Below are 27,140 nucleotides of genomic sequence, written 5' to 3' on the forward strand. Positions count from 1 at the left end.
GTTTTCTTCTCTCATATTGTTTTTGGTCAGTGTTTTATCAGAGCAAGGACAACCAAACCACAGCATGTACCTAGGAGATAGTTCTGTGTTAGACAACCTCAGCTGGTGCAAGAAATAATTTTAGTACCAAAAGTATCTGAAGAAGTTTCTGGGTAAGCTTCACACAAACTATGCAGTTTTCTTACTATTATCTTTCTTGTAGATTGCATTTATACACACTTAACCAGGAAAACAAGGAACTGGAATATTTTAATAGATTACTATTGATTAGGTTACACACACACACACACACACACACACACACACACACACACCCTAACACCATAACACAATGTTTCCTCTTCTTATACTTCATTTCAGCCAATATTTTAAAACAGTATTAAACCTACTAAGCTTCTCAGTGAATTGACTTAATCATGGGCAAAAATAAATAAAAATAAGTAGATGATCAAAAAATAAGTGGGTTTATATCTTTTGGTAAAGGTATAGACTTAATTTTTTCTGTACATGCCTCCACAATATAGACCTAAAATGTTTTTTACTTTTTCAATAAAAAAATAAATTAGGAAATTGAAAAAATACAGGAAAAAGGATACTGTTTGATCTTTTTTGATCTTGTAATTATAACATCAGGAAACATTTGATTATATTTAAGTGCTTTTGTCTGTGACTTAATTTACATGCTTAGTTGATAAACACCAGAAGAAATTGAGCAGTCTGCAAAAAGGAATAATCTATTCCCTACATGCCAATATGACTCATTGATCCAAAACCTGAGCCACCAGTGTGCTGTACATCATAGCCTCCTTCATTGCCCAGTATGTAATGTCCTGAGACAGCTCACTACCGGATAATGCCAGGCAGTGTGTGCTGAAATATTCGTTGCTGACTCTTTTTCTAATTTAGAGAATTACAAAATGCTAAGGTTAAAAATTACTCAGAAACATTCTAAAAGAATTGTTTTTACATGTTTTTTGGTTATAATTCTTTAATTGGTGTCTTATAAAGACCTGGATTCCTTTCAGAAAAAAAAAAAAAAACTGAGTTTCTATACATAGCACCTAACTTTGCATGTTGTTTCAGAAAGTTTTACTATCTGGAGGTTTTTTGTTTTGTTTTGTTTTGTTTGTTTTGTTTTGTTTTTTTAATCAATGCTCCAGAGCAGAGGTTTTCAATGTGTGGCATTCTGATCGCTTTGGGAATCCCAAGACCTTTTCACAGGGGTCACATATCAGACATCCTGTGTATCAAAAATTTACATTTTGATTCATAACAGTAATCAAATTATAGTAATGAAACAGCAACGAAAATAATTTTATGATTGGGGATCACCATAGCACAAGGAACTGTATTAAAGAGTTGCAGTATTGGGAAGGCTGAGAACCAGTGCTGCAGAGAAACTCATGTGGATAAACTTTAATAAAACATCAATTAATACTGACTTGAGAGTTAATTTATCTTATTAATTTATCTTTTTAAGTGACCTTATTATTTTAAACTTAATAAGATAAAACTACCTCAGATATAAGAAATGGAAACATTACTACCTATAAATAAGAGTAATATCTGAATAGAGGTTATAGAAATAAGAAGAGAACACAGAACATAAGTACACTGACCTTACCAGGGGACTTCTTGTAGCCAGACTTGACTTCTTCCCTTAGACTTCTTTAAGAGTAAGATGCACTGTAGGTTTTTGCACTGTAGATCCTAGAAAAGAGCTATGTTCTGACTGATTTAGAGTAAAATGGGATCTATAAAGTCTTCTAATTTAAGGTTTTTATTGCATTACTACACATATTTTAAAACTTAAAATTGTGCAGTTGGGATCCCAATAGCATACAGCTAGACCTTTACTTCTGTGCTTTATATTGTCCTCTGAATATTTCAATATAATTAGAGCCTTGTTATTACATGCAACAGGAAGATACATGATTAAGTTTATAATTAACAGAACACTATAGGAAGCTTCAAAAGAGCCAATTAGGTTCTTATTACATCTCCACTCTATTACTATATTCATAATGAACATTCTGAAAGTATACAGCAGAAAACACCAAAACAGTACCTATGCAATGTCGCTATGCTATATAAACGCACTAACTCTCTAGAAACAATTACATAGTTTCACAAATACACATACACCAACAAGTGCATGCTTTCCACACATTTGATTAATGTTTATGATCTTAAACGAAAATATTTTTGTGGCATTTATTTTAGTAAGCCAAAAAACTTACCCCAAATCCCTATCGAATGTGCTAAAGGGAAAAAGGAATATTAAGGTTATTTCTCTGCTCATTGGAGAATTTCTGTTAGATCATAAATGTTCTCCTAATATGTGGTGACTTTAAAATACACCTGTGTGTCTAAACTGTATTTCCTGGAATTTTTGTCACTGTACATTTCTGGTTTCAACAATCACTGTGGGACTCTCTGATGGCAGAAGTGAGTGGCTCCCACTCACTCTTCCAGGCACTGGCCTGTTGGCCTTGCGACCATTCCCATTTGGTAACTTAGGCTTCCCCGGAACTCTCCTTAAACTCCTCTGATTTCTAGACTCAATGCTCATGCACTTTATTAGCTGGAATGCAGCAACATTTTCAAAGCCAGAGTCAGCAAGAGTAGCATGGGGGCTGTTATTTTCTCCTGGGCTTTAACTAAACTCACCTGGGTCTGCTTATAATCATGAACCTTGCATCTTTCTTCCACTGTCCACTTCCTGATTGGCTGACTTTAGGCATCAAGCACAAAACTACTGGAATCTGCTTACCTGTAACTGTGTCAGGCTAAATCTATTTAACAGGTCTTATACGTTAATCTATATTTTGAAGGTTCTGAAATTATAATTGAAACTTGATGTATATATGGACTAAATAGCCAATGGACACTACTAAAATCATATATTTTTATAATTTTAACTGTAATTATAAAGTTATATAATTTATATATATATACATAATTTTTATATATAAAGTATACGCATAATTATAAAGTTAAGTAGCTGCTTTATTAACATGAATAATTTTGTTGTTCCTTTGTCAGTACTCTAATAGTAACATGTCTTGGTTTTCCCATTCAGTGTATTTCTGCTCGCAGCAGAGTCACAGAATTATTGTTAGATATTTTCCATAGATTCTGGAATTGAGAATTGGTTTAAGAGTAATTGAGAAGCTACAATCTCAAAAAGTAAAATTTAACTTCCTATCTGTTTATTTTTAGTGGTAACATGCTTACCTGATGAAAAAGTCTCTACTTTTTACAGAAAATAAGAAGAAAGGTAAAATTATAAGATAGAATATTGGCCAATGTATAATAACTAAATGAGAAACTTTTTTAAATGGGCATGCAGTAAAGTAAGACTATAGTGAATTTCTGCATTAGTTTTAAAATATAAGTTCTGGTTTTCAACAGAGAAATTGAATTTTATGTGCACTCAATTCAACATTGCAATAACAGTCAGAAAATAAACCATTTATTGCAAATTTTATCTCTACTTCTTTATCTCTTGAGGAAAACCCCAATCATATTTATCAAGCTATAGCTAGAAACTGTTGTCAGCATAGTACAAAGCAGTAAATATCAGCCTATTAGAAAAAGGAAAAAATTTTTCCAGTTACTTTGAAATGGAGATAGGGACATTACTCTCTACTCAGGCATAGGGATAAAATAAATAGCAAGCCCTTCAAAAATGTCTTCATCCAAATCCTCCTAGGAGAGACTGTTTTGTTACGTGACATGATGGAATTAAGATTTCTAATGGAATTCAGATTGTTCACAAAGTAACTTTAAAACATGGAGATTTTAATGAATAATCTCTATGAACTCAGAGCAGTGCATGAGGTTCTTAAATGGCCAAAAAGAAGAGAATATCTAGAACCAGGGATGGTGTCAAAAGGAAGACCAGGACCATCTACAGCTTAAGTAGAAGTGGAACTGACAGCCTGGCATGGTGATGCACGACAAAGACACACAAAATTCTCTGTAAGTTCCAGGCCAGCCTGGTTTACAGAGAGAATTCTGGAATGTCCATGGTTGTTAACATAGATAAACCCTGTCTTGAAAAGCAAACAAAGCAAAACAAAATAAAAAAGCAAAAAAGACAGTGAGAAACCTATTAAACCTATATATTTCCTATATATTTATAAATGAGAAAGTTTCACTCTTAGATTGAGAGACTCATCAGAAAATTCTGTGTCCCCAGTTTTCTAACATGTAGAGCACGGTAAAAAAAGAAATGTCTTAGAAAGAAGGCTTAAATTAACATGCACAATCCTGGCCCAGCATACATGTCTGTATGGCCCCGGTATTACAGCCTTTGATTATGTCAAGTTCATTACAGCTCATTGCCAATTAAATCAAATAGTAACATTGCCAAATGGACCACCAGATGGACTCAGACTCTAATTAACTTTCCCACCAGCATACAGATGTGGTTTTTGTTATCATTATCTAGGAATCAGTGGCTTTCAGTGAAATGAAAAGCCCTACTAGGAGATTGTAGCCTAGAGTGATTGATCACACCATGATATCATTAACCTGAAGATGCTTTTAATCATTTATCAACCAACTCAAGAAAAAGCATATAGAGTAGTATTGACTACTTCTTAGGTGACTCATCGGTGCCTTTTGGAAGATACTAGTGAACATTGGCAAAAGATAATGATCTGTTGGTGCACAGTATTAACATCCCAAATAACTCTGCACCTCTGAATTTAAATTTTTATGCATTAACAAAGGATTTATGCTATGGGGAAGGGGGAGGCATTTACCAAGTTATCATGTTTTTTATTACTATCAAATAATTCCAATTCATATTTGATAATTTAAGAGTAACGAAGTCAGTCTATATCTCTCATTGCTTTATATTTTGAAAAGCAGCCAGCATGATTTAAATTAATAATTTATCCTTAAATAGAAATAGTTAAGTGGATATAAATGAGCATAAAAGGCTATTAAAATTATTAAAATTTACATTGGTTACATAAGTGGATAAAGGCAGTTATATAATTTATTACTTGTGTTACTTCAGTGACTTTTAAGCTATACCAAGTAATTCCAATTTCTAGAGCTTTTCCAACTGTTAACTCTAGTAATAAGGATCTGTTAAACAGAGAAAGTCTTTCCTAGAATTTAAAGACCTTTCATTGTGTGTTGAAAGGCGGCATAGAGAATCTTGCTCTTGTCATCAGCTATTGAGTGACTTGAATATGCACATTGCTGATATGAGAAAAATAGGCTCTGAAAAGTTCTAGGCTATGAGAGTGTACAAGGCTGGAACTTCAGAAGGTCGCAGTCAAGCCCACATTATCTGACATTTTGTCTAAAGTGTCAGAACAAAAGCATTTATCATCTACTTCACACAAGTTGGAGCTTGTCAATTAACCTAGACATAAAATGTTCACTGAATTGGTTAAAAATGGAATTTAGGTTTCTATCACTCCAAAGTAATAATGTATATACTGCAAAAAATATGATTTCTTTCCCCCAGATTTCTGATTAACTGTGGAAATGACACCTACATACACTGGATCTCAAATGCAATTAGTCCCTAAGCCTCTTTTATAGCTCAAAATATTTCCTATGAAATATTCCTTAAAGCACAACATGTCCTTACTTTAGCTAGCATTGAAGTACGTTAGTAGATCACACTCAGATCATCCCATTGCCTTACTTCAGACATATTCAAGACTAAAAATATCTGCAGGCGGTCAACCCCACTCAACTCGGATTGTCCTGTTTGAGGATACCATTTTGCAATTACAAGACGAAAGCAGTAGCCCCTCCAACTGGCCTCTAACTTTTAGACTCACTCAAGTTTCAGCCAGCTTGCTTGTCCAGAAAACATGGCACAGTTTTTTTAAAAAAAATTAATTAATTCAAATAGGAAAAGGAAATATTGGTTGGGTGTACGTACATAACATGAAAATAAAATAAAGGAGATTGTTATTTGGGAGAGGAAGTACATTGAGAAAGAAGACAGGAAAGGGTAATTGGGAAGATGAGTGGGCTCATAGTACATGATATTTGGGTGAAAATGCCATGAACATCTCAATGGAAATATATTAAAATTGTATCAAAATAATAAAATTAATAAAACAACTTATAGCCTTAACAATTCCTCGTTCATTATCACTCTCTAAAGACTCACTTAATGCAATTTTCAATATAACTAAAAAGAACAATTAACGACAAACTAACAAATTAATCTCAGTGAATGAATTACTACTGTGAAATATCGCTTTGACCCTTATAACAGACTGGACTCTGCATCTTTTAGTTATGAACAAAAGGTATTTAATGAGCTCAGTGAGACATGAAGGTATCACTCTCTGGTGATATAACTACTTAGCCTTTTCTGCATCAGGAGGTCAAAAGACCAACACACTCCAAAGCCATTTAGTGAAGTAAATATGAAATACATTAGAAAAATGTCCATGCTATTGACCAACAGAATCCTCAACACATTTAGAATATTTGTTTCTCAGATATAAAAGCAAAGTAAGGCTGAGTTTTGTTTTTGAGGCAGCCCTCTTCTTATTCTCAAAGACCTTTCACTTTTTTTTCTTTTGAATGTTTGCTATGCCTGAGTTTATAACATCAGAGGAGAAAGCACTTATATTTCTTCAGCTCTCTGTAAATAAATATCCACAGGTTATGAAAAGTGACATCATTATTAAAGGCTCCCAAGGGGCATAGGCAGAAGATTGAAATGACAAGTCAGATTTACCCTAGTCCATGTTACTAACATTCATTGAATGCAGTTTTTTATTTTTAGAAAATTTTATTCAAATATGCATAGGCAAGAAGGATGTTTTGATGAAATCCATGATTTTCTCTCAGATTCATGGTGTTTCATATCTCATTGTATGAAGACCTCATGGGCTAGATACCAAGATTATATAAGACACAAGACAATGCCAGGACAGACGAGAAATAATGTGGGATGAGAAAGTTACACAGGCTATTCTCTAGGTCCAGAAAATATATAGGAAGTGAGTTTGTATGCTTGCTAGTTTATATAATTGATTTTTCTCTGGAGATAGAAACTTAAGATTTCAATGATCTTTACAAATAGTTTTATCATTAAAAGACTTTTGTTTAAGAAAAAAATATTCCTTTTAACTCTCAGATACCATTTTTAGCTGAAGTATAATCCTTAAATCCATTTAAGGTTTCAACATAAGGAGGAGACAGGATTGGCAGCCCATTCCCTCTCCAACCTTTTCTATGCTTACTTGTTTCCATTTCCGGTTGCTGTGATAAAAATCTCATGACAAAGTGACTTAAGGAAGAGTTACCATGGCTTTCATTGGCTGGGCAGTTCATCAAGTCAGGGAAGTAAAGACAGCAAGCGTCCCTCAGCATCTGCTTCTATTGTCCTCACAAGCAGGAAGGCCATAGCAGTGAATGCTAGCACTAGGCTCACTCCATTGTATAGAGTCCAGGAGCCCCTTATGCCATAGCCCCTCTCACAGTTTTGACTTTCCACACTAATTAACTTACTTAAGATAATCCCTCACAGTTTTGCCCAGGGGAAAACTCCTGTGTCACAGAGATAACCAGAGGCAAACTAATCCCACGAAGAAATGTCTGATGGCAAACTAAAGCTCACAGGTATGCCCTGGGCAAAGAAATACTTCACAGATGTGCAGAAAGGCAAACATCCATTATAGGTATTCTCAGAGGCAAACTAATACCTCACAGGTATCACCAGAGGCATCTCTCCTTATGTTGTTCCAGATCCTGTGAGTTCACAATGGGTACCAAGTAACAAAATGGTAGCCATGGTTATGGTGAAAGAATTTAAAACCATTGGAAAATCATTTCTATTTTCCCTCCACATACCATTTGTTTGTTTGTTCTTGGTTTTGTTTTTTTTTTTTTTCATTTTAAGTGTTTTTGCTTTTCCTTCAAACAAATTACAAAATGTCAGAATCCCAATCAAATTTATCTTAGGAATTTAATGATGAAAAAAGTCAGTATGAGACCTTTTAATGTAATACACATTATTCTGAGAACCTGGGATAAAAATGAGGTACCAAAGGCCTTTTTCCTTAAAGTGTCTTAATGACTTTTAAACCAGTTACACTTGTGGAAGATTGGAACTATATTGACAGACTTGAAAGCATTCTGAAGAACCAGTTGCACAAAGAGGCTTAAATCTCATCATCCCCTTTACTAGCTATATGACCTTGGATTTTTTTCCAACTCCCTCTTAGAGTTTGCCCTTGGAGCAGGTGCTACTGTGATAGTCTAAATATAAATTGCATGTGAGCATGTTTTGTAAGCCAAGCATCAATACTTCTATGAAGTTGTATTTGAGTTGCTGTGCAAAGGGCACGAGTAGTCTCAAAGTGCAAAGCGTTTGTGTGACAGGCAATGTCTGACTACATAAAAGAATAAAATTTATTTTGATTCTGGTAAAAGAAGAAGCCAAGGTTGCCCTCAATATATAGTTAGTAGGTAAGGCCCAGTTATTTGGCTTCCCCAGATAATATATCATGGGCCTTACTCCTCACCTCCTTGAGCAGATGAAGTCACTGTGTACTGTTATGTAATTTTCTCTATTTTGTAGCAATTTCTCATGCACTCCCATGCAGCACTCATCTTATTGACCTTGCCAACATCACCATCAAATGTTTGAATCCTGTGCTATCTCACTTCATTTGACAATTTCTCATCATGTGGCACCGTTCCACTGTTTGACACCACTTTATATTTATTTGGGAGATTTTATTTTCCTTCTCAGGTACCCAGTAGTCTGATATACAAGCATCAACAGAACAAATTGTTTCACCTCTGAGTCTTTTTCAAACAAGAGGAAAATTAGATCTGAGCACCGTTCTCTCTCTCTCTCTCTCTCTCTCTCTCTCTCTCTCTCTCCCTCCCTCTCTCTGTCTCCTGCACAATCTTCCCACAGTGGTGGTGAAACACACAGCAAGACACTGGTTTCTGATGATAGCATTTAGTCTAGAATTAATTTGTTAAAACCAGGAGCTCAAGGACACATATCAATTTCAACTACTATTTGCCAAGCATGATGTTTGAGGCAGACTGGCAATGCTGTCATTCTCTGATCTTAAAAACCCAAATACGCAGAACACCAGCCTCAGCAGCAGCACATTTATAAACAAAATTTAATCACCTGCCATGTTTTACTTGCTGGCAGTTATCAGCTGGTAGGGAGTAGCAGGGACAGTGTACTTTGTTGACGAGGAAACTGGGTCGTAAGGCTACAAAGCATGTTTCTTCACAGGAGTTCTTTTGACACATAGAACTTTGTTATATGGGGCTTCCAGGGCCCTTCCTACTACTACATTAATAGGGTCTTTGGTGGTTATTTCTAGCTGCTACACCTCTAGATAATGATAACACTACCTATTCAAGTTTGAAATTTTCAGGTGTCTCCATATATTGTCAAATGATGCCAGGGTGGCAAAATCAGTGTTGAAATTCACCAAAATGAAACGAGTAATGAGACTAGCAGCACAGTCTCAAGTGTATCCTTCTGATGCATGCCCCTCTTCTTCCTTTGCCTCCTGCCTCCTCTTTAGTTTGGTTCCTATCCTTCTGACTCGTGCCCTTCTTCTCTTCTTCCTTTGCCTTCCTCTGTGGTTTCTGCTTCAAGCTCCTGCTATGGGTTCCTAGCTTGGTTTCCCTCAAAGATGGACTGCTACTTGCAGCCATTGAAACCATTCTACCCTGAGTTTCTTCTGGTCAGTGTTCTATCATAGCAAACTAGAACAGTATCCCTCGTGGGCTCATAAATAACAGGGCATGTCAGCTGCCATCGTAGCTCCATGCGGAAACACGAAAATATCAACTTACCATTTTCTCTACATCTTGCTATCCCACTCTTTGTGGTATTAAATCCTTTGCCAGGGGTTGGGGAGCAGTCTTGCTTTCTCTGCCTTACTGCCCACTCGTCTCATAGCCATTGCGTTCAGGCGTGTGCTAGAGTAGCTGAAAGGACATCATTAAGCTGGGTCATCTACAGTTTCTTCTCCTTCCTATTTTAAGTCTCTCTGGACATGACTGACAACCTCTGTCTCCTTCAGACAATCGTCTACACACATGGAACCATGGTGCAAACAGAGTAGAGAAGAAAGCAGCTGCAGTACAGTTGAGATAAAGTCACTTCTTTCAAGACTAAACAGCTGAAAGGCTAAATTAAACTCAAACACAATATCTTTAACCAGGAGGAAATCTGAGCAATCTTCTAATTCAAAGGAATTATTTAATCTCCTTTTGCTTGTGTTGAAAAAAATATTGTGTACAAAATAAGGTGTATTGAAGTAAAAAAAGAAAAAAAAACAGGTGGGAGTGGACAAATACATTCGGGGTTCAGGGAAATGGGAGACAAAAGACATTGGAAGAATAAGTAAAAACAAATTTTGTTTGGAGATGACATGAAATATATTATTGCATATGCAGTTTTTTATTAAAACTTTTTTAATAAAAATGAATTAATGCAAAAGAATGCCTATCAAACAAATGGATAGGCATGTGTTTAAACGAATATATGAAAACACACTCGCATACCATTCTGTTGAAAAAACACGGCCATTGTGAATGTGTTCTTTCAACTTTCTTGTTGGGGAACAATTATCTTACAAGGTAGCTGAAGGAATTTAAATTAAAGCCAGCAGGATATTCTCGTAGAGTGTATTCTTGCCATGATTTGATTTTTGTTAAGTTCTTTAGTTTTCACCAATTTTACCTGGATTTGGCTTACAGGATAAAGTCTAGAGTGAGGGTGAGCAGTTTTGAATGGGTTTGATGAGATGCTGTAACTGTTCCTTAGCGCATTTATCTAGGCTGTTTTTGCCAGTTTCTTTTACTCTGTCCACACATCTTTCATTAGCCTTCTGGGTAGCCTACGAGGTTTCCACGACAGGTGTGTGTGCCGCAAACATTGTATTTATTTGTCACTTGTCTTTTTCCCACTCTATGAGACGTACACAGTACCACCATCTTTGAAGATTTGTTTGAAAATGAAGAAATTGAGTCTTACAATTACATATCCATTCAAAAATCATCCAGACAAAATCTGTTTCCAGAATGAATTCAACGTCATACAATTCGATATTTTCATAATATATTTCACATAAATTATATAAAAGTAGCTCCCTTGTTTGACTCTTTCTCCATATTTCATACTTAATATTTGCTTAAGAAATCCCAATATAGATTCATGAAATTAGTTTATTATGTTGCTTTCTAAAATTTTTAGTGTCATGTTTGAATTGAGGCATCTCACCTACTTAGGGATTTTTGTTGTTGTTTGAGTGTTTTGTTTTAAACAGTTCCAAGATAGAGAGCAAACCTTATTGTTTACTAAGTAGATAGGCAGTTATCTGAAGGAGATAAAGGCTGTTACAGCTTCATTCATTGAAAAGCCAATTTTTAAAGGTCTAACATATCCTCTCTACTATACATTCCATATTAATTAGTCTTTGTGTAGACAATTTACAGCTGTGTATTTACTCACAGGAGAAACTGTTTATAAGTAGGTTGACTTAATCCAACTTCCTTTTTTCTTTTTTCTTTCTTTCATTCTTTCATTCATTCTTTCTTTCTTTCTTAATCATTCCATTCATTTGCATCTCAAATGACATCCCACTTCTCAGTTACCCTTCCACAAGACCCCATCCCACAACTTCCTTTTCCTACCTTCCCTGTGCCTCTATGAGAGTGCTCTCCCACCCACCCACACTCTGTGCCTCGCCCCTTCAGCATCCCCATATGCTGGAGCACCAAACCTCCACAGGACCAAGGGCCTTCCTCCCCACTGATGTCAGACAAGGGTATCCTCTGCTACCTATGTATCTGGAATCATGGATCCTTCCCTGAACACTCCTTGGTTGGTGGTCTAATCTCTGGGAACACTGGGTGGTCTGGCCAGTTGATATTGTTCTTCCTATGGGGTTGTAATCCCCCTAAGCTCCTCCAGTCCTTCTGCCAGCCCACCAATCAGCATCCCTGAGCTCAGTCTGATGGCTCCAAGCATCCACATCTGCATTGGTCAGTTGCTGTCTGAATCTCCCAGGGAGCAGCCACACCAGGTTCCTGTCAGCAAGTGCCTCTTAGTGTCTGGCAACAGTGTTGGGTTTGGTGTCTGTCTGGATGGCCCTTCCTTCAGTCTCAGGTCCATATTTTGTCCCTCTTCTTCCTTTGGACAGAAAAATTTGGGGGGTAAAACCTTTGAGATGTTTTGAGGTGTGTGGCCCGATCCTTTGACTGTGTGCAGTGCCTATCTACTGGAGATGATCTCTATAGGTTCTATCTCCCTTTCTCTGCTAAAAATCATTCCCAGTGGATCCTGGGAGCCTTTTGTTACCCTGGTGTCTGGTACCCTCCAGTGCCTATCCCCATTTCCTCATTCCCCCTGTTACATATTTTTATTTGATTACTTGACTCTCTGTACTTGTCTCCTGTCCCTTCCAGTACCTGACACTGTTCCCCTTATTTCTTACCCCTGCTCTCTCCTTCCCAGGTCCCCCTTCCTTCTACCTCCCGTGATTATCTTGTTCCCCCTTCAATGTAGGACTGAAGCATCCACACCTTGGTCTTCCTTCCTCTAAGCTCCATATGGGTTGTATCATGAGCATTGTGAGTTTTAGGGCTAATATCCACTTATCAGTGAGTACATATACCATATGTGTTCTTTTGTGTTTGGGTTACCTCACTCAGGATATTTTCTAGTTCCATCCTCTTGCCTGTGAATTTTATATAGTCATTGTTTTTAATAGCCAAGTAATACTCTATTGTGTAAACGTACCACATTTTTTGTATCCATTCTTCTGTTGAATGACATCTGGGTTCTTTCCAGCTTCTGGCTATTATAAATAAGGCTGCTATAAACATAGTGGAGCATGTGTCCCTGTTATATGTTGGAGCATCTTTTGGGTATATGCCCAGTAGTGGTATAGCTGGGTCTTCAGTTACAATTTTCAGGGTACCATCAGACTGATTTCCAGAGTCGTTACACCAGCTTGCAATCCCACCAGCAATGGAGGCATGTTCCTTTTTCTCCACACCCTCACTAGTATCTGCTGTCACCTGAGTTTTTAATCTTAGCCATTCTGACTGGTGTGAGGTGGAATATCAGGGTTGTTTTGATTTGCACTTCCCTGATGACTAAGGATGTCAAACCAATAGCCAACATCAAAATTAAATGGAAAGAAACTCAAAGTAATCCCATTAAAATTAGGGACAAGACAAGGCTGCCCACCTTCTCCCTACTTATTCAATATAGTACTCAAAGTTCTAGCCAGAGCAATTAGGCAACAAAAGGAGATCAAAAGGATACAAATTGGGAAGGAGAAAGTCAAGACATCACTATTTGCAGATGATATAATAGTATACATAAGTGACCCTCAAAATTCTACCAGAGAGCCCCTACAGCTGATAAACAACTTCAGCAAAGTGGCTGAATATAAAATTAACTCTATCAAATCAGTAGCCTTTCTCTATTCAAAGGATAAATGGGCTGAGAAAGACATCAGGGAAACAACAACCTTCATCCAACTTTAATATCTGCTGGTATCTAATGCCAATTCTTTCTACCTAAGAGGGTAAGCCTTTGCAACAAGTTTCCCTTTTTTCAGAAAGCCTTTGTTATGTTCCTTTCTGTTTGTGCTCCATAGGAAGCTGAGCAACCTTCCCTCTCTTTTATATATGATGAGCTATTTTATGGAATTTCACTAAAGATAACACATATCTATTTAAGAAAGACTGGCATCTTTTAACAGTGTTTTTTTTAGGTCTTGAATATTAAGTAGATGTCTCTGTTTAAATCTTGTTATTCTTTCTGTACAATTTTAGAAGATTAATGTTTTATAGGTTTCTCAGAAATCTCTCATTTTTTTCCTGTTAGATGTGCTCCTAAGGTAAAACATAGTTTTTGGTAATACGCAAAATTACAAATGTTGATATTTAAATCTAGTAATTTTATAAATCCTTATTATTTTGTTATCTATAACCTTTTGAATTATTCTGTATAAAATCATTTCATCACCTGAATGTGTTGGTATACACTTACAGAACTAACCTCCATAATATAACACAAAAGTATTACCAGTCTGAGTCTAGAGAGTGCTACACAATGAGACCTTGTTTCAAAAAAATCAGAATAAAAATAAAATGAAGTAACAAAAATTATCCTCTAGAAAAAAATGGGAACTATTTGGTCTTTTTCCTCTCCTATGCTTTGCTTGTCTTTTTGAGCCATTCATGCCCCAGAGTAATAGTTGACAGCAAAGGGGAGAACACACACTCTTGTCTTTCCTTCATGTTGAAGTTATTGTTGTAGGATTAATGATATTCTGGGTTTTTTTCTATCTGTTTTTCCATGAGTTAAGCAGATTTTATTTGTCTTCTCTATGTTTGTTTTACATTTCATTTAAAACAATGTCTATTTTAATGCAAGTTCTCCCTGAGTTTCCTGGACTAGCTTTGGTCTCACTCTGAAGCCCAGGAAGACTTTGAACATGAAATCATCCTGCACCATCAGCTTTCAGAGTAGCTGGGATTTCAAGTGTGTAAATTTTTTAACTCATGAGTTAGCATCAAAGTCCACCAATATTTTCCTACATCTTCAATGAATTTTCGTTTGGAATTTGTTAATGTGATAAGATACATAAATTATGACTCAAAATTAAAGCTAATCTTATTGCTAGAAAACAATACAAGCTGGGTAATTTCTTCTAAATCAATGAGTTTAGTTTGCTAATGAGTTTATACCTTTAACTCTGCATTTGTAAATCAGGTTTTCTTTAATTTTTTTTCTAAGTGGCCTAATCTGAATAGTATGGTTATGGTGGGATGAGACAACAGTGTACTCTTGTAATCAGTATGTGTTCAAGACTATCTGCTCTTTTTAAATTTGGGAGTATTCAATAACAAAGCCATCTGTCCCTGAGTTCTCTTTAGTAAATACACCCAACTATTGATTCAGAATTTAAGTAGTTACAAGGTATAGTAGTCTGAAATCTGTGGGAGGCACAATTGTCTGAGACACAATTCATTTAGTAAGAACCATGAGTAAAACAAGTGGAAAAAAAAAAAACAGTGAAGAAAAATAGTCAGTATTTGCTATATTTTTTTAGTTACTATTAAGTGTTTCTGCTTGGCTATTTCCATGCTACAATCTGCCAACCAGTGTAAAATCACATATTGTAAGCTGGAGAGATGACTCAGTAATGATTAAAGTATCTCCCTACTCTTTCAAAGGGCCCAAAATTAGTCTTATACCAAGCAACTTATATCAAGCAACTCACAACTACCTATACCTCAAGATCTAGGGGCACCAGACCCTTCTTCAGATCCCTGAGGGCATTTGAACACGTGTAGCCTACATTCACACAAACATACATGCTCACATTAAAATAAACATTAAACATAACTTCATGAAATTACCCAATAAATTAAAAAAAACTTTCTTTACAACATTTAATAATTATTTATATTTAAAAAAAAAAACTCCTCACCAAATTAGGAATAGAAAGCAGATATCTCCAATTTAATTAAGACTGTCTACAGATACAGTGAGACGGGACTTCCAACAATGTGGGACGTGCATATATCTACTGTTCATTATCTTACTGGAATTGTGGACAGGAAGAAAAGAGTGACAAACAAAAGCCAGTGGAAATGGAAGATGGGAAGTGTTGTGTGTAATTTTATTGCTACCTTTTGATCCAGGATGGGCAGTGCTACTAGTCCCTTCCTTCCCAGCTTCCCATGAATCCATGGATAAAAGACACACATACAGTTTGTTACTTTACAACTTGCATTCTTCGCACAATTGCTGGGTGCAGATCTCTCCTACCTAGAGAAGTGTGCCCTTACCAGTTTATGCATCACCATCTCTCCACCTGCCCTAAACTTAATGGCTAGTCCCACCCAGCCCCTGCCAAACATTTGTGGCCACTTGCCTATAGCAGTGGCCACAGGCCCTAGCTCCTCTTAAGATCTCATATGGTTGTTGTGTTTTTCTTCATCCAAAGCATAGCAGAGAGAACTTTTTTTTCTTCCTCATGTCTAGATTTTTCCTCCTAGGACCCAGAAATCCCACCTGTACATTGTGCCCAGCAATTGCCCTCTGGCTTTCTTTACTGACAAATCAAGAACCAATTGTGGAACAGGACCTTAGCATCAAAAACATCCCCTTCAAAAGAGCAGAACATTTTATTTGCAAATTATTAGCTTAGAAAAACCCTACACATTCTAAGAAACAGAATATAAAAACAAATTATGACTTGAGGTCAATAACAAGGTCAGTTTCATTCTGCTTATAAAACTATTTAGAAAGATTAATTTTAAAATAAAAAATAAAAGGTAATGCTATTTATGACATCATTAAGATGTTATAGGTGTTGACTCTGTAGGTCTTCCTGTGAAGTCTCCATCCACTTCACTCTAAGTCCTTCCCCCAACTCTTTTCCAAGACTCCCTGAGTTTCATCTAATGTTTGGCTATGAGTTGCTACATCTGTTTCCATTGGCTACTGGGAAAAGCATTTAGGAGAACAATTGTGCTAGGCTCCTGTCTACAAACATAGCAGAGTATTATTCATAGTGTCAGAAACACTGACCCTTGGGGCTTCCAGAGACTGGACTACCAACCATGAGCTAGGATGGGCTGGAACTAGGCCCCTTGCAAATATGTAGCAGATGGGCAACTTGGTCTTCATGTGCAACTGGAGTTGGGGCTGTCCTTAAACAGGTTGCATGCCTGTGGATACTGTTCCCATCATTGGGTGCCTTGTCTGGCCTCAGTGGGTGAGGAAACACCTAGTCCTAAAGTGACCTGATGTGCCAGGGTGGGGTAATAGTCAGTGGGGGAGAGGGCTTCCCTTTCTCAGAGAACAGGAGGAGGGAAGGGGGGAGAAACTCTGTGTGTGGTGGGGAGTAGGAAAAGAAGGGGCAGATATTGGGTTGTATAGTGAATAAATAAATAAATAAATAAATAAATAAATAAATGGAAACCAAACCAAAAAACAAACATACAAAAAGATATTAAATGTTCAGTAATAAGTCTCTAAAATATTTAAAAATTTCAAATATCAATGAATGTTTTAAAGACAAAATACAGGGGAAAAATCATTGAAGTCAATGAAAAGGAAATACACCATATTCATTAATGCAGCTCGAGAAACAATAAAATTACCACGCAGCTCCTTGTCCATAGTTACATAGCTGAAGAGTGACCGCAGAACCAGAGCACTCCCTTACAAAGAGGTGGGAGCCCTGGCCACTGTGCTAGTGTATCACTTTATTTGGGAACAGCTTTTTCTGTTCCTGGTTTAAGTGTGTACATCATGTGTACCTGAGAAACCCACTTTTATTTATCTGTTCTTATTTGTACAGGAGTCGGATATTTCTAGGACAGAAAACTGATCTTATGACCTATGGAGGTATTTCACTGGCCAGGAAAATCCAACACTCTAGAGATGGTCAGGGGTGGAGTTACTGCTCTCTGTCTTTCCTTGTTGAGATTAAATACTATACTTGAGCCTAATGGGCTTATTGCTGGTTTTCATTCACTTCAAATTAGCCACTGATCTCTTTCCTACTAGTTCACAGCCTGACCACTAATAGGACAGTAAACTAACACCAATTATCCCAGAAAGTTCTATAGCTCTAGCACTGCCATTAATAATACTAGCATTCTTTTTGTACAAATTATAATCAGATTTTAAAATATCTTTGGAAACCTAAAATGACTAAAATAGCTAAACATAGTCTTTATCCCTTTCTTTTTAAATAACTTATTATTCTAAATGACTCTAAAGTCCTGTCTTTATGTTCTCTTCTGTTCCCAGTATTCTAGGTAGCATCCTCAACTTTAAATCTTCCAGCCCTTAATTCTCACCAAAACCATCAAAAATATTATTAAATTTGTATTCTAAACTTTAAATTTCAAGTATCATTGCATTATGTTATTTTAGTACTTATATATCCTGTTTCATGCTGTTCAATTTATCTTAGAATCTTCTTGATAATTCTAGGCCTCTTGTCTCCATTGCTACATCCAACACCTTCATTTATCTTATTAAACACGTTGAACATATGGCTTGTCTTACAGTGTCAGCATTCAAAGCCTTTGCATGCCAAATTGTAGCTGGAGTTTTATTTTCTGGCTCACTTATAGTGCTTTGTTTGCTTATGAGTTTTAGGTTCTGAGTTTATATATCTTGGAACATTACCTGTGAGGATTGTTTTGAAGCCTGAAAGGAGATCCCATCAGAGAGAATTCATATTTGTTTTTGCCAGTATCTTGCGGGCACTACCAGCTTGAGATCACTTTAAAATAAATTCTCAACTTGAAGCATTTTGATCCAACTCACTAATGTGGATTCAGGCTGCCTACAGTCATAGATACTGAGGGGAGAGTACTTTCCCTATGTTAAGTGTCAGCCTTTGTGAAAGACAATTTTCTTTATAGTCCCCTGAAGGATACGAAATATTTTGTTTCCCTCAGAGCACTGACAACACAATCCTTTACTGCTTCAGATTATATATTTGTCTCCAATTATTCAGCACTAATGACAGCCAATGAGCTTTCTTGCTTTTACTCCAGTGAAATGCAATGTTAGAAAGGATTGATCAAGTGCATCCAGATCTGAAAAAGTTCTCAGGATCAGAGACCAACTTCCTTGACCCGTTTACTTATGTCTGGACTTAAACCTGTTATTTGCTTTTTGCACTCTGTGTAAGGACTTTCAGTTTTCCAGTGCTCCCTCTACTGCCGCCCAAGAGTGAGGATGTCAGTGGATGTGTCTGTCCTAGCCATCTTTTAAGTAGCATAGTATATGTGTGAAACACCTTAGCCCACATTACTAAAGAAACAGACTGTCAGGCAGACTGTTACATCTAACATTTATGTGTTTCAAAAAAAAAATAAAAGTCACAAAGAGAAAATGAAAGAAAATGAAAAAGCAAAACCCAAGGATATGAACAGCAGAAATTTGTGTAGGTAAGAGTGTAAAATTCACAGACATTATAGATGACAGGTTGGCAGTTTGCTGAAAACTAAACCTAACAGCTAATACCACCCAAATACTGAGCTTGGAATGATTTGCCCACATGAGCTGAGTGCTTATGCATACATGAAACCTACAGATTGACTGTGAATGTCACTGTGTACTAAATCCAAGTAATGGATACAAGAAAATATGTGAAGGAACTCAAAATACATATGGTTAAATGAAAGAAGCTAGCCTAAGAGGCTAAACACTTGAGCTGACTCTACAGCATTCAGGAAAAGTAAAATTTTCTTAATAAGACAGTACCAAGAATCTAAGCTTTCTAAAGTCTGGGGATAAGGAAAGGATAAGAAAATAAAGCATCAGAATATTTTGGAGAGAAAACTATCCTTGGTGAGGTCACAATAAAAGATAGAGGGTATAAGATATTGGCTCAAAAATATAGGGACTATAACAAGAATGAGCAATGGTTCAATTTTCAGGTAACAGCAAGGTGTCAGGTGTATGTTCATTGACTATAACAAATGTTCTACTCTGATGAGGGCTTTCGACAATGAGAAAGACATGAACATGTGGGTAAGAGGTAGATGACAACTCTGATCCTTTCTTTCAAAGTGAAAATAACTTTTAAAAATAATCCATTTAATAAAAGAAATGTACATTACTAAGCCACTCTATCTCTGTCAGTGCATATTCTCCAAGATGAAACTAATTCTGAGTTACTTGAAAAAAGACAAAAACAAAACAAAACAAACAAACAAACAAACAAGCATCTTCCATATGGAGTTTCCTTTGCTTTGAGTTGCCAGCCTCTGGGAGTTTTCTCGTGGTCAGTGAGATGAGTGGGCAGCTTGGGAATGGGAATAGTGATTGTATGATGTTTTGTCTGGAGAAAAGAGGGAGAGGCTTGTAGCATCAGTATGGGGCTAGTGATGAACTGCCTGCCAGCAATAAGACATCAACCTGAGATGTATCTATGATGTTGCTCCAGCATATTCCCTCATTAAGAAATCCTCTCTCTGTTTTTTGGCGTCTCTGATAGTAGTATATTACCCACAATGCATTCCCTGAAACATAAGGTGAGCAATACTGTTTGGAACTAAATCCTATTATTTTATTCCTGGTAAAATGTAAAAGAATGCATAATTTTTAAATTGCATGTTTTTTAAATATCACATTATATCTTTAATACTGTAATATAGTAATAAATATAGTCAAAACATGGTGACACTTACATGTTCTTTTACCAAATTTAAGTTAATCATATGTTAAGAATGTGAATAAGAGACACCTAGAAAATGCTCTTCTGAAATACAACTTTAAAAAAGTTAATCTATAAAGCAACTAAAAGCAGACTGAAATCAGATATTTCTGTCTCTACCTTTAAATATTTTTTCTTACTTTTGAGCAACCTGTTTCCTTTAGTAGTAAGCATGAAGATCATTTAATGAATACTTTCCAAAGTTATTTTACCCTTCTTTAAGGCTGAAGGGGCAGAGATAAATTATCGTCCCAAATACACTGTGAAAGAGAAACTATCTAATATTTATTGGAATTATATGTAAACTTCAAGTTGTTTTGTAAACCTTTAAGAAGACTAAGGAGGTTTAAAAATAACAGTTTTCCTCCTGAGCCAAATAAGTTTTAGAGTTGTGTCTTATTTTAGATTGGCCAATAAAAGACCTTGACTCTTTTCAAGAGTTTGTACTAAGACAAAAATTTGTTCTAAAAATGTTTGTATTATATAGGTGTGTTACTCAAGCAGATGCATGCACATAGACACAAACATATACAGACATACAGACACATACACACGAAGAAACATACACACACACATGCTGACACTGAGGAAACACTTTTGTTGCATCTTGTAATGCAGGATGCTTCTCTAATCATGTTGATTTCTCTGTCAGTTGTAGCTGCTCCTTTAACACCGGGTGGAACGCTCTGCTATCTTGAAGTTTTCTCATGTGTTCCCTTTTGTGCATCATAGTTGTCCTTTTTTTCTTTCTGCTTTAACCCCATGACAGTTCAGAGATAAATTTTCATTGCTATGAGAAAGAAGGTATAGAAAATTAAGATATTTTTCATAATTTATTATTCTTATCCAATTATAAAACTTTAATCTACTACTGTATTTTCTAGCTCAATTTCATCTTCAATTTCACCAAAATTTTATGACTTTTCTCTACCCTTTCAAGTTATCTCTATGTATCAAAGGGTAAACACACACACACACACACATACACACACACACATACACACACACACATACACACACATACACACACACACACATACACACACATACACAGAGAGAAAGAGAGAGAGAGAAATAATTATTACATTTAGAATTGATAAAGGTTATAGAGCAATTTATCTTTACTTTTGTCTATGGTATAAGCAAAAAAGATCAAGGAAAATTCTCTAAAATACTTCTTCAGAAGGGGAGGAAGGATTGTAGGGGCCAGAAGGGTCAAGAACACCACAAAAAAACCCCACAGAATCAACAAACCTGGACTCGTAGGAGCTGGAAATCAAGGAGTCTGCATGGGTCTAACGTAGGCCCTCTGCATATATACTATAGTTCTATAGCTTGGTGGTTTTGTGAGGCTCTTAACAAAGGGAGTGGGGGCTCTTTCTGATGCTTTTCCGTGCTTCAGGGACACTTTTCCTCCTATAAGTTGCCTCATGCAGCCTTAATATAAGAGGACGTGCCTTCTCTTAATGCAACTTAATATGCCATGTTTGGTTAATATCCCTGGGAGCCCTGCCCTAATGTGAACAGAAACATAAAAGGTGTGGTTGGAGAGAGAGGAACTTGGAGAAGAGGAGGGAAGGGAAACTGTGGTTTGGGTGCAATATAGCAGAGAATAAATTAATAAAAATATGCCTTCTGTATTCTCAAAGGTCTTAATCAGTCTTGTTCATCTGAACTTTATATAAATATTCATCAATAAATTGAGTCCTCCTTCCCCATTTTGATGACAAGTCAACTGAATGCCAAAGAGATTAAATAAGAACAAATTTGAACCTGATCCCATGATACAGGCCTAGTTCAACACAAGGTTTTCACCCTGTGGCCCAGAAAAAACTCAAAAAATAGGTACCACATACAAAACAGTCACAGGTGGATAAACACTATTCTATGCCATCATGCAATTTGTGGAATGTATGGATCTATAACCCTTTCTATTTTAAATATGAAGATAAAGTATGGAAAATCCCATTCCAAGGTTTTCCTCTAGGGGAAAAATACATTGGCTTGATCATATAAATAAAATACTGAGGAAAGTCATCCAGTAGGTCCTTGGAGTCCTCTTGTCTTGATTAAAAAAAAAAAAAAAAAGCACACAGTAATAAATCAATCGCCATTCAGCAGGAGTGAGCTTAAGTACACTCACTTAGAAAACTGCTTCAGCACCTGCTCCTGCTCACAAAATGGAAATTGATTTGAAAGTAAGGGTCAGCTTCCAAGTTTAGATTGATATTTTATGGAACAATTAGATTTGAAGTGCTCCTTACTAAACATGATTGATTATATACACTTTATCAAAACTGCAGTTAGAGCCATGATTTGTTTTCGCGCAACTGAAAGGCAAAGTTGTGGGTATAAAATTCACATTTCAGTACACACTTTTGAGAATCTATTGTACCGTTCTCAGATGTATGAGTGTGTGGTGTAGTGTGTGTATATGTGGATATGTTGAATATGCAAGTGTAACCCAGAATTTGCTAGCCAGTGGTTTTGCTAATTGCTTTCCACTTTATTTACTGAGGCAGTGTGTCTTGCTGAGTCTAGAACTTGCCAATTCAGGGCATCTTCTGTCTCTGCCTTCCATGGTCTTATAGGAATTATGGGCCACCAGGCCCCTTGGCTTTTGTGTAGATGGTCTAGCCCTCACATTTGTGCCACAAGCACTTTATCCACCAAGCTATCCCCAACACTCTGATTATTAAAAACCTGTGTGGGGTTGCCAGTTTCTTCAAATTCTTTAGTGCTATCCTGGAAAATATGGTATGTTAGCCTTCCTGTCTGTGATGCTATAATTGGATCAGCTTAAACTCTAAAGTAACTTAAGTACATGAAATTAATGGTCAGTTTCCTTCCCTAGTAACTTTATCAGAATCTGCCATGGGAATGTAAGCCTTAAGGTTATATTTATCTCCTATGACATCTTATATGCTTGCCTTATTCATGTAGTCAGACAGCAATCTTTAGATTCCCAACAACTCCGAAAATCCTCCTTGTCCTACATTCCTCTCTATTTACTGAGATAAAATACCAAAAGCATCTTGAGAGAGAAAGGGATCATTTGACCAGGCTATAGAATGTGACAAAGTCAAGGCAGAAAGAGCTGGAAGTCGACTAGTCGTATCATATCCACACTCAAGAACAGGGAAGAATGAAATAATGTGTGCCTGCCAGTACACAATTTACTTTCTCTATTCTTATACAAACCTGGCTAGACAAGGCAACCCTACTAGGGGAAAGGGAAAAGGCAGACAACAGAGTCTAAGTCAGAGACAGCCCTCACTCCAATTGTTGGGAGACATACATGAAGACCAAGCTGCACAACTGCTACATAAGAGGCCTAGGTCTAGTCCCTACATACTCTTTGGTTGGTGGTTCAATCTCTGGGAGCTCTCATGAGTCCAGGTTAGTTGACTCTGTAAGGTTTTTTTGTGGTGTTCTTGACCCCTCTGGCTCCTTCAGTCTTTCCCTGACTGTTTTACAAAACTCCCTAGGGAGTCTATCAGTCTCTGCATCTGTTTCCATCATCTGGTGGATGAAGCCTCTCAGATGACAGTTGTGCTAGGCTCCTGTCTGTAACCATAGCAGAGTATCATTATCAGCGTTAGGAGTTGACATTCTCCCATGGGAGGGTCTCAGGTTGGGCCAATCATTGCTTGGCAGTTCACTCAATCTCTGCTCTGTTTGTCCTGTGCATCATTTAGGAAGGGCAAATTTTCAGTGAAAGTTTTGTGGATGGGTTGGTGTCCTTCCTCCACTGGGAGTCCTGCCTTGCTACAGAAGGTAGCCATTTCAGGCTCCATACTCCCTGTTGCTAGAAGTCCCAGCTAGGGTCACCCTGTCACTTTCCAGAACCTCCCCCATTCCAGGTCTCTGGCTTGTCCCAGAGTTGCCTGCCACCACCAATTTCCCTTCTCTTTCACAGAACATTTATCAAAGGAAATACCGCTGAATAGTACACAAGCTAGATAGATACCTAACTAGAAAAACTTGAGTGAGAAATGATCCCACCCTTCTGACTCATCTTCCTGGAATAGATGATTCTGTCATATGACATGAGGTTGAGTTGACTCAACCCTTCTGATTTTGCACACTAAGGATCTAGCACTGATTCAAAGTACCACATCGTTTTACATTTCTTCTTCATTAAAAAACCTGGACATCAGCAGGAAATGTTGGCACATACCTCTAATCCCAGTACTCAGGAGTCAGTCAGGTGGATCTCTATGACTTTAAAGCCATAGAAGCCAGATAAGCCAGGGTGCATAGTAAACTCCTGCTTCATAGTAAGATAGAACAAGCATATACATAATCTACCTACACAGAGATGTTACTCTCCTTTACATAATTACTGTCTTTCTTCTGAACACTGCTGACATTTCATCTTGTCCAAACACCATTTGAACTGGAGCTGACCCTGTGGGCACCCTTGCTCATGACTGAGAAGTTGCTGCCTATGAACAACCCACTTCTGATGTGAATCTTCTCCTGCTCCATTCTGAAGAATACCCAGTACATGGCAACAAAAATAGCACAGAAGAATTCCAAAGTTTCTCCTCCTTCACTGCAGTGTTCCCATCTCATGTGTCTTGTAGTTTTTCATTCTTACTAGCACAGCTGGGGGAGCCTCTAACCCCATTTCGCCTTATAATTTCCCCTCCCTTAGGTTTCCTCCCTGCCCCAGAAGGACTGTCAGGAGCACCCACTGGTATTAACTAGCCATTTAGACTAATGAGTTAGTTGATGGGCAAATTTATCACCACTCTTCTTCTCGCCTGGGCCTCATGATGACAGAGGTCATTGGCCAAGGTACAGCTTGAATTGCTGCCTCTAAAATTTTTCTTTTCCCTCTCAATTGCTCCCTGATTACCATAGAGAACAATGTCCTGACCTTGACTTTATTGGTCCTATGTTTTTACTAGCTGAGCTGCCCAACCCTAGCTTCAAGTTTTTTCATCTGCTTCTCTGGTGTATTTCAGTTGCTCACCAGAAATAACAGAATAAGTGAGATTCCCTCCTGAAGATCCCCCATGGAGCTATTGGCTACATTAATGACCCCAAAGGTGCCACTCAGATAATGAGGTCATAGCATATGATGACTAGAAAGACATGGGAAGGAGACATGTGCTACAAGTCTGGGCTCAAATCCTTCTCACTCAGCTTTATCACGAAGCAAGAAATGGGCTCCCTACCTTTTTTCCACTAAACAGAAAAAATATTAGTGATGATAACCACGATCTGGTTTGTAGAAATTATAAGGAGACAAAAAAGACATAATTTTATGTGAGGATTTGATACTTTTCCTAGAGTCAAGTGAACAAAAAGGTACCAGATGTGAGACCCAAAATCTATTCTGATGGGTCCTGCCCATTATGTGGACTCCTCCATTAATGTAAACTCAACATCTTCCTTAGCATCAGTCTGGGAAAAGGATCCTCATCTAAACAAGACCCAGAAATTTCTGCTTCAGCCCAACAGAGTCAATCCTGTTCTCCAAGTGCAAAGCACCACTCTCATTCCAGCTCTGGATTCCACTTCTACACTGATCTAATTTTCCAAAAAAAACAGCTGCTAAAGTCAATAATGTATGAATTAGTGATGGAGTTATTTAGTGCAAATGGGTCATAAGAAGCAAATGTATATATTTAAACAACTGTAATTGAGGGTCCACTTGGAGCTGTGAACATATTTAATTTATATTACTAAAATACCAAACTCTTCATTTATAAATGTGTGTATTATAAACACATGTATACAGGTGAATGTACCTGTACCTGTATACACCTATGGGTATACAGGTACTCTATAACTCTCCATTTCATTCCTTTTTGTGTCACAGATTTTTCCATTGGTAGGCTGTGAATTAGTAAATCCTAGCAACTCTCCTGTCTCTCCATAGGACTAGGATTACAGGTGTGTGTGTGTGCGCGTGTGTGTGTGTGTGTGTAAGTGTGTGTCTATGAGTGTATGTGTGTAAGTGTATGTGTGTGAGTGTGTATACGTATGCATGTGTGTATGAGTGTGTATGCATGTGTGTGTGTGCGTGTCTATGTGTATGAGTGTGTATGTGTGTGAGTGTTGAGTGTGTATACATGAGTGTGGCATGTGTGCATGTTTGTGTGAGTGTATGTGTGTGTCTGTGTGAGTTGTGTGTGAGTGTATGTGTATATATGAGTGTCTATGTGTATGCATGTGTATATATGAGTATGCATGTATGTGGCATTTGTGCATGTCTGTGTGAGTGTGTATGTGTGTGTGCATGTGTGGGGGATGTGTGCTTGTCTGTGTGAGTGTGTATGTGTGAGTGTGTATGTGTGTATGTGTATGAGTGTGTGTATATGAGTGTGTGTTGAGTGTGTATGCATGTGTATGTGCACACCTGTGTGTGCATGTTTGTGCATGTGTATGTGTGAGTGTGTGTATGAGTGTGTATGCATGTGTGTGTGGTGTGTGTTTGTGTCTGTGAGTGTGTGTGTATGAGTGTGTATGTGTATGCATGTATGTGTGTATGAATGTGTAGCATGTGTGTGTCTGTGTGTGTATGAGTGTGTATGTGTGTGAGAGTGTGTATGTATGCATGTGTGTATGAGTGTGTATGTGTGTTCGTGTCTGTGTAAGTGTATGTGTTTATGAGTATGTAAGAGTGTGTATGTGTGTGTGTGAGTGTGTGAGAGTGTGTGTGTGTGTGTCCATGTCCAGCTATTTACATTGATGTTGAGGCCCAAACTCAAGTCTTTATGTTTATGGAGTACTATTCTTACTCAAAGAGCCATCTCTCCATCCCCAAATACATTCATTTCTTATTTTAACTTCAGTTCATAATGTTGTTCTTCTTACAACTAGAAAGAAATTTTATTTACAACACATCAATTTTATAATTTCAACCATGAA

At 37.2% G+C, this 27,140-nt stretch overlaps 1 protein-coding gene across 14 annotated transcripts in view; it reads left to right on the forward strand.

The window, feature by feature from the left end:
• The window catches only part of Marchf1 (membrane associated ring-CH-type finger 1), a 737,296-nt gene that overhangs the window by 530,055 nt on the left and 180,101 nt on the right, over window positions 1–27,140 (forward strand). The gene's annotated exons all lie outside the window — the stretch shown is intronic.

The sequence above is a fragment of the Arvicanthis niloticus genome, chromosome 16 (genome assembly GCF_011762505.2).
Source record: "Arvicanthis niloticus isolate mArvNil1 chromosome 16, mArvNil1.pat.X, whole genome shotgun sequence".
In the NCBI taxonomy this organism is placed as follows: domain Eukaryota; kingdom Metazoa; phylum Chordata; class Mammalia; order Rodentia; family Muridae; genus Arvicanthis; species Arvicanthis niloticus.